This window comes from Gorilla gorilla, chromosome 7 (assembly GCF_029281585.2).
Source record: "Gorilla gorilla gorilla isolate KB3781 chromosome 7, NHGRI_mGorGor1-v2.1_pri, whole genome shotgun sequence".
Taxonomy (NCBI): domain Eukaryota; kingdom Metazoa; phylum Chordata; class Mammalia; order Primates; family Hominidae; genus Gorilla; species Gorilla gorilla.
This window is the reverse complement of record NC_073231.2, coordinates 143,225,350-143,232,219: the sequence shown is the minus strand read 5'-3', so window position 1 is coordinate 143,232,219 and position 6,870 is coordinate 143,225,350. Positions and strand designations below refer to the sequence as shown.

At 43.9% G+C, this 6,870-nt stretch overlaps 1 long non-coding RNA gene across 1 annotated transcript in view; it reads left to right on the top strand.

Moving 5' to 3' along the window:
- Nucleotides 1-638: 638 nt before the first annotated feature.
- Nucleotides 639-6,870, top strand: part of LOC109027970 (uncharacterized) — a 29,685-nt gene continuing 23,453 nt past the window's right edge. Inside the window, exon 1 of the long non-coding RNA XR_008668162.2 lies at nucleotides 639-890. This is a non-coding gene — a long non-coding RNA (uncharacterized lncRNA). The remainder of the gene's footprint in view (nucleotides 891-6,870) is intronic.

The window sequence follows — 6,870 nt, the reverse complement described above, 5'->3', positions numbered from 1 at the left end:
TTCTCTTATTTATATGACCTCAGTCATATTCCATACAATAATTGACCATTTGCATTTTAATTTTGTTTATATTGCAGCTCCATTACCAATTATTTAATTGGAATATTTGTGTTATTTTAATAATTACTTGTATTATATATATGCATGTATCTATGTACCTATATTGTGGCCTTCCTTGCTTTTGTGGTGAAAGTTCTTGTGAATTTTTATTTTAATGCTTTAAAGTTGATTATAACGGATTTTACCTATAAAATTTTAAACATATTATTAGAGAATTCTCATTTTGTCCATTTTGTGTTTCCCTAATGATATTCAATTAAAATTATAGATTACTATTGTCAGGCCTCTGAGCCCAAGCTAAGCCATCATATCCCCTGTGACCTGCACGTACACATCCAGATGGCCGGTTCCTGCCTTAACTGATGACATTCCACCACAAAAGAAATGAAAATGGCCTGTTCCTGCCTTAACTGATGGCATTATCTTGTGAAATTCCTTCTCCTGGCTCATCCTGGCTCAAAATCTCCCCTACTGAGCACCTTGTGACCACCCCCCCACTCCTGCCTGCCAGAGAGCAACCCCCCTTTTTCCTTTACCTACCCAAATCCTATAAAACGGACCCACCCCATCTCCCTTCACTGATTCTCTTTTCAGACTCAGCCCACCTGCACCCAGGTGAAATAAACAGCTTTATTGCTCACACAAAGCCTGTTTGGTGGTCTCTTCACAGGGACGCGCATGAAATTTGGTGCTGTGACTCAGACTGGGGGACCTCCCTTGGGAGATCAATCCCCTGTCCTCCTGCTCTTTGCTCCGTGAGAAAGATCCACCTACAACCTCTGGTCCTCAGACCAACCAGCCGAAGGAACATCTCACCAATTTTAAATCTGGTAAGCAGCCTCTTTTTACTCTCTTCTCCAACCTCTCTCACTATCCCTCAACCTCTTTCTCCTTTCAATCTTGGCACCACACTTCAATCTCTCCCTTCTCTTAATTTCAATTCCTTTCATTTTCTGGTAGAGACAAAGGAGACACGTTTTATCTGTGGACCCAAAATTCCGGCGCTGGTCACGGACTAGGGAAGGCAGCCTTCCCTTGGTGTTTAATCATTGCAGGGACACCTCTCTGATTATTATTCACCCAGGTTTCAGAGGTGTCAGACCATGCAGGGACACCTGCCTTGGTCCTTTACCCTTAGTGGCGAGTCCTGCTTTTCTGAGGGAGGGGCAGGAACCCTGACCTCTTATCTCTATGCCCCAATCCCTTATTTCCATGCCCCAACCTCTTATCTCTGTGCCCCGATCCCTTATTTCCACACCCTGACCTCTTATCTCTGTGCCCCAACCCCTTATTTCCATGCCCTGACCCCTTCTCTGCTTTTCTGGAAGGCAAGAACCCCCCACGCCTTCTCCGTGTCTCTACTGTCTTTTCTCTAGGTTTGCCTCCTTCACTATGGGCAAGCTTCCACCTTCCATTCCTTCTCCTTCTCCCTTAGCCTGTGTTCTTAAGAACTTAAAACCTCTTCACCTCTCGCCTGACCTAGAATCTAAGTGTCTTATTTTCTTCTGCAATGCCACTTGACCCCAATACAAACTTGACAGTAGTTCCAAATAGCCAAAAAAATGGCACTTTCAATTTTTCCATCCTACAAGATCTAAATAATTCTTTGTCATAAAATGGGCAAATGGTCTGAGGTGCCTGACGTCCAGGCATTCTTTTAGATGTCGGGCCCTTCCTAGTCTCTGCTCCCAATGCAACTTGTCCCAAATCTTCCTTCTTTCCCTCCCGCCTGTCCCCTCAGTCCCAACCCCAAGTGTCACTGAGTCTTCCTGATCTTCCTTTTCTACATACCTAGCTGACCTCTCCCCTCCTCACCAGGCTGAGCTAAGTCCCAATTCTTCCTCAGCCTTCGCTCCTCCACCTATAATCCTTTTATCACCTCCCCTCCTCACACCTGGTCTCGCTTACAGTTTCGTTCTGTGACTAGCCCTCCCCTACCTACCCAGCAATTTCCTCTGAAAAAGGTGGCTGGAGCTACTAAAGGCATAATCAAGGTTAATGCTCCTTTTTCTTTGTCCCAAATCAGATAGCGTTTAGGTTCTTTTTCATCAAATATAAAAATCCAGCCCAGTTCATGGCTCATTTGGCAGCAACCCTGAGACACTTTACAGCCCTAGATCCTAAAAGGTCAAAAGGCCGTCTTATTCTCAATATACATTTTATTACCCAATCTGCTCCCGACATTAAATAAAACTCCAAAAATTAAATTCCGGCCCTCAAACCCCACAACAGGACTTAATTAACCTTGCCTTCAAGGTGTACAATAATAGAGTAGAGGCAGCCAAGTAGCAACATATTTCTGAGTTGCAATTCCTTGCCTCCACTGTGAGACAAACCCCAGCCACACCTCCAGCACACAAGAACTTCCAAACGCCTAAACCGCAGTGGCCAGGCGTTCCTCCAGAACCGCCCCACCCAGGAGCTTGCTACTAGTGCCAGAAATCTGGCCACCAGGCCAAGGAATGCCCGCAGCCCAGGATTCCTCCTAAGCCATGTCCCATCTGTGCAAGACCCCACTGGAAATCGGACTGTTCAACTCACCTGGCAGCCACTCCCAGAGCCCCTGGCACTCTGGCCCAAGGCTCTCTGACTGACTCCTTCCCAGATCTTCTCGGCTTAGCAGCTGAAGACTGATGCTGCCCGATCGCCTTGGAAGCCCTGTAGACCATCACAGACACCGAGCTTTAGGTAACTCTCACAGTGGAGGGTAAGTCCTTCCCCTTCTTAATCAATATGGAGGCCACCCACTCCACATTACCTTCTTTTCAAGGGCTGTTTCCCTTGCCTCCAAAACTGTTGTAGGTATTGACAGCGAGGCTTCCAAACATCTTAAAACTCCCCAACTCTGGTGTCAACTTAGACAATACTCTTTTAAGCACTCCTTTTTAGTTATCCCCACCTGCCCAGTTCCCTTATTAGGCCAAGACACTTTAACTAGATTATCTGCTTCCCTGACTATTCCTGGATTACAGCTACATCTCATTGCCGCCCTTCTTCCCAATCCAAAGCCTCCTTTTTGTCCTCCTCTTGTGTCCCCCCACCTTAACCCACAAGTATAAGATACCTCTACTCCCTCCTTGGTGACCGATCATGCACCCCTTACCATCTCATTAAAACCTAATCACCCTTACCTGGCTCAATGCCAATATCCCATCCCACAGCATGCTATCAAAGGATTAAAGCCTGTTATCACTCGCCTGCTACAGCATGGCCTTTTAAAGCCTATAAACTCTCCTTACAATTCCCCCATTTTACCTGTCCTAAAACCAGACAAGCCTTACAAGTTAGTTCAGGATCTATGCCTTATCAACCAAATTGTTTTGCCTGTCCACCCCATGGTGCCAAACCCATATACACTCCTATCCTCAATACCTCCCTCCAAAATCCATTATTCTGTTCTAGATCTCAAAGATGCTTTCTTTATATTCCTTTGCACCCTTCATCCCAGCCTCTCTTTGCTTTCACCTGGACTGACCCTGACACCCATCAAGCTCAGCAAATTACCTAGGCTGTACTGCCGCAAAGCTTCACAGGCAGTCCCCATTACTTCAGTCAAGCCCACGTTTCTTCCTCATCTGTTACCTATCTTGGCATAATTCTCATAAAAACACACGTGCTCTCCCTGCTGATCATGTCCAGCTAATCTCCCAAACCCCAATCCCTTCTACAAAACAACAACTCCTTTCCTTCCTGGGCATAGTTAGATACTTTCGCCTTTGGATACCTGGTTTTGCCATCCTAAAAAAACCATTATATAAACGCAGAAAAGGAAGCCTAGCTGACCCCAGAGATCCTAAATCCTTTCCCCACTCCTCTTTCCATTCCTTGAAGACAGCTTTAGAGACTGACCCCACCCTAGCTCTCCCTGACTCATCCAACCCTTTTCATTACACACAGCTGAAGTGCAGGGCTGTGTATTCAGAATTCTTATGCAAGGACTGGGATCACGTTCTGTAGCCTTTTTGTCCAAACAACTTGACCTTACTGTTTTAGGCTGGCCATCTTATCTCCGCGCAGTGGCTGCTGCTGCCCTAATACTTTTAGAGGCCCTTAAAATCACAAACTATGCACAACTCACTCTCTACAGCTCTCCTAATTTCCAAAATCTGTTTTCTTCCTCACACCTGACACATATACTTTCTGCTCCCTGGCTCCTTCAGCTGTACTCACTCTTTGTTGAGTCTCCCACAATTACCACTGTTCCTGGCCGACTTCAATCTGGCCTCCCACATTATTCGTGATACCACACCTGACCCTCATTACTGCATCTCTCTGATCCACCTGACGTTCACCCCATTTCGCCACATTTCCTTCTTCCCTGTTTCTCACCCTGAACACACTTGGTTTATTGATGACAGTTCCACCAGGCCTAATCGCCACACACCAGCAAAGGCAGGCTATGCTATAGTACAAGCCACTAGCCCGCCTCTTAGAACCTCTCATTTCCTTTCCATCGTGGAAATCTATCCTCAAGGAAATAATTTCTCAGTGTTCTATCTGCTGTTCTACTACTCCTCAAGGATTATTCAGGGCCCTCCCTTCCCTACACATCAAGCTCAAGGATTTACCCCTGCCCAGGACTGGCAAATTAGCTTTACTCAACCTGCCCTGAGTCAGGAAACTAAAATACCTCTTGGTCTAGGTAGACACTTTCACTGGATAGGTAGAGGCCTTTCCCACAGGGTCTAAGAAGGCCACCACGGTCATTTCTTCCCTTCTGTCAGACATAATTCCTCAGTTTGGCCTTCCCATAAGATTAATTATGAGCCAATCCCATAATAAGCTTTTTTTTGTAAGTTTTTTTTTTTTTAAAAAAGAGCCATTAGAAAGCTAGCTTAGTTTCCCAACCATCTAGAATAATAATGATGAAGATAATGATCATTATTATAGTAAAGATAAAAATAATAATGTCAATGTTAGATTGAAAGAGCACAATTTTAGAATAAAACCATAAAGCAATTGTATTCTTTCTCACAACTGTCCCTGCAACCTTTTCTATTTACTTCTTTTCCCTAATCCAATTGGATAAAAACTAAGGTGGTTTCCACCACACATATGGCCACTTCAAATAAAATACTGACCTTTTATCACAAGAATGGTCTTAGTTCTGTTACTAATATGTCATGACCTGGGTCTCATTCAAACTCTGAACTTCATACACAATCCTCGATTCTTTTCTTCCCCAGCCATGGTCAGCTGAAAGAAATCAGCCTGCAGTAGGAGAGGAAACTCTTAACTGCATCTTCTACAGAATAAAAGCTGAGGGTGGGAGGAAGGGTAAGAAAGTGAGGTAAATGTCGTTCTATTGAAGCTGGAATTAAATTCTAACACCCACAAGGGGTGATTAATAAAATCCTCTCTGGCCTAGGGAAGCAGTCAAAGTTTACACTTTTTTCTAATGCACCATTTTTATGGTATCCTTGGAGACTCACATTGCTGGGGATTTTTTATCCTCAATGATGCAAAAGCTATTGGCTGCTTAAAACTCCCAATTCAAGCCCCAATTATTGTTGCAACCGATGTAGGTTTCAACTCAGGTTGTATATCTCATGCATGTGTATGTGCCCCCACCCCCTACACACATGAAATTAACAAGACTCATGAATCTGTGTCCATTAATTCATGGGAGTGCAGTTTCAACCTGCTATGTATGGCCATAGTCACTTCTATCTTCTCACTGCCCCTTGCATTTCCTAGGTCTAAGTCCATTATGAATACACTTTGATCTCTCAGTTTGAAAGGACAGGGGGAACAGTATATCATGCTGTCTGAACAATCTCCTTAGAACCTCTCTCACTTAACTTTGCACGATAGAACTCTGTGTCCAACATATCTCCCCAATGATAGTGGCAGGATACAAAGTAACTCTATATCTCTCCTGGCAGGTATTCTATAAATCTGAACTTCTTGTCCTCAACGTTAACCCATTTTTGCCCTCAAATTATGTGTTATGGAGGGATCACAGTCTGTTTTTCAGCTGTTTCATGTGTAAGTCCTGTCTAGATTGCCTCCTAACACTCCTGAATGCCTGAATTTTTGTCAATTATTTTCTTGATTCTTTGGTGAAACCTCTGCTGAACATGCCATTAAAAAAATGTTTCAGCAATCAGATCATTTGCAGGGACATGGATGAAGCTGGAAACCATCATCTTCAGCAAACCAACACAGGAATAGAAAACCAAATACCGCATGTTCTCACTCATAAGTGGGAGTTGAACAATGAGAACATGTGGATACAAGGAGAGGAACATCACACACTGGAGCCTGTCAGTGGGTGAGGGGAAAGGGGAGAAAGGGCATTAGGACAAACAACTAATGCATGCAGGGCTTAAAACCTAGATGACGGGCTGATAGGTGCAGCAAACCACCATGGCACATGTATACCTATGTAAAACACCTACACATTCAGCACATGTATCCCAGAACTTAAAAAAAAAAAAAAAAGGCATACATATTCTGTTCATAGCTAATAAAAACATACAAAGGAAAAGAAAACACAAAACCAACACATATATACTTTTATAATTTAAAGGGCACTATCACATTCTCCCATTTATGTTCATATTTTGTTCCTTTCCTTTCCTTTCCTTTCCATCTTTCCTTTCCCTTTAAAAAATTTTTTTTTTCATGTGAGATGGAGTTTCACTCTTGTTGCCCAGGCTGGAATGCAATGGCACAATCTCAGCTCACTGCCACCTCCTCCTCTTGGGTTCAAGGGATTCTCCTGCCTCAGCCTCCCAAGTGGATGAGATTATAGGCACCAACCACCATGCCCGGCTAATTTTTGTATTTTTAGTAGAGACTGGGTTT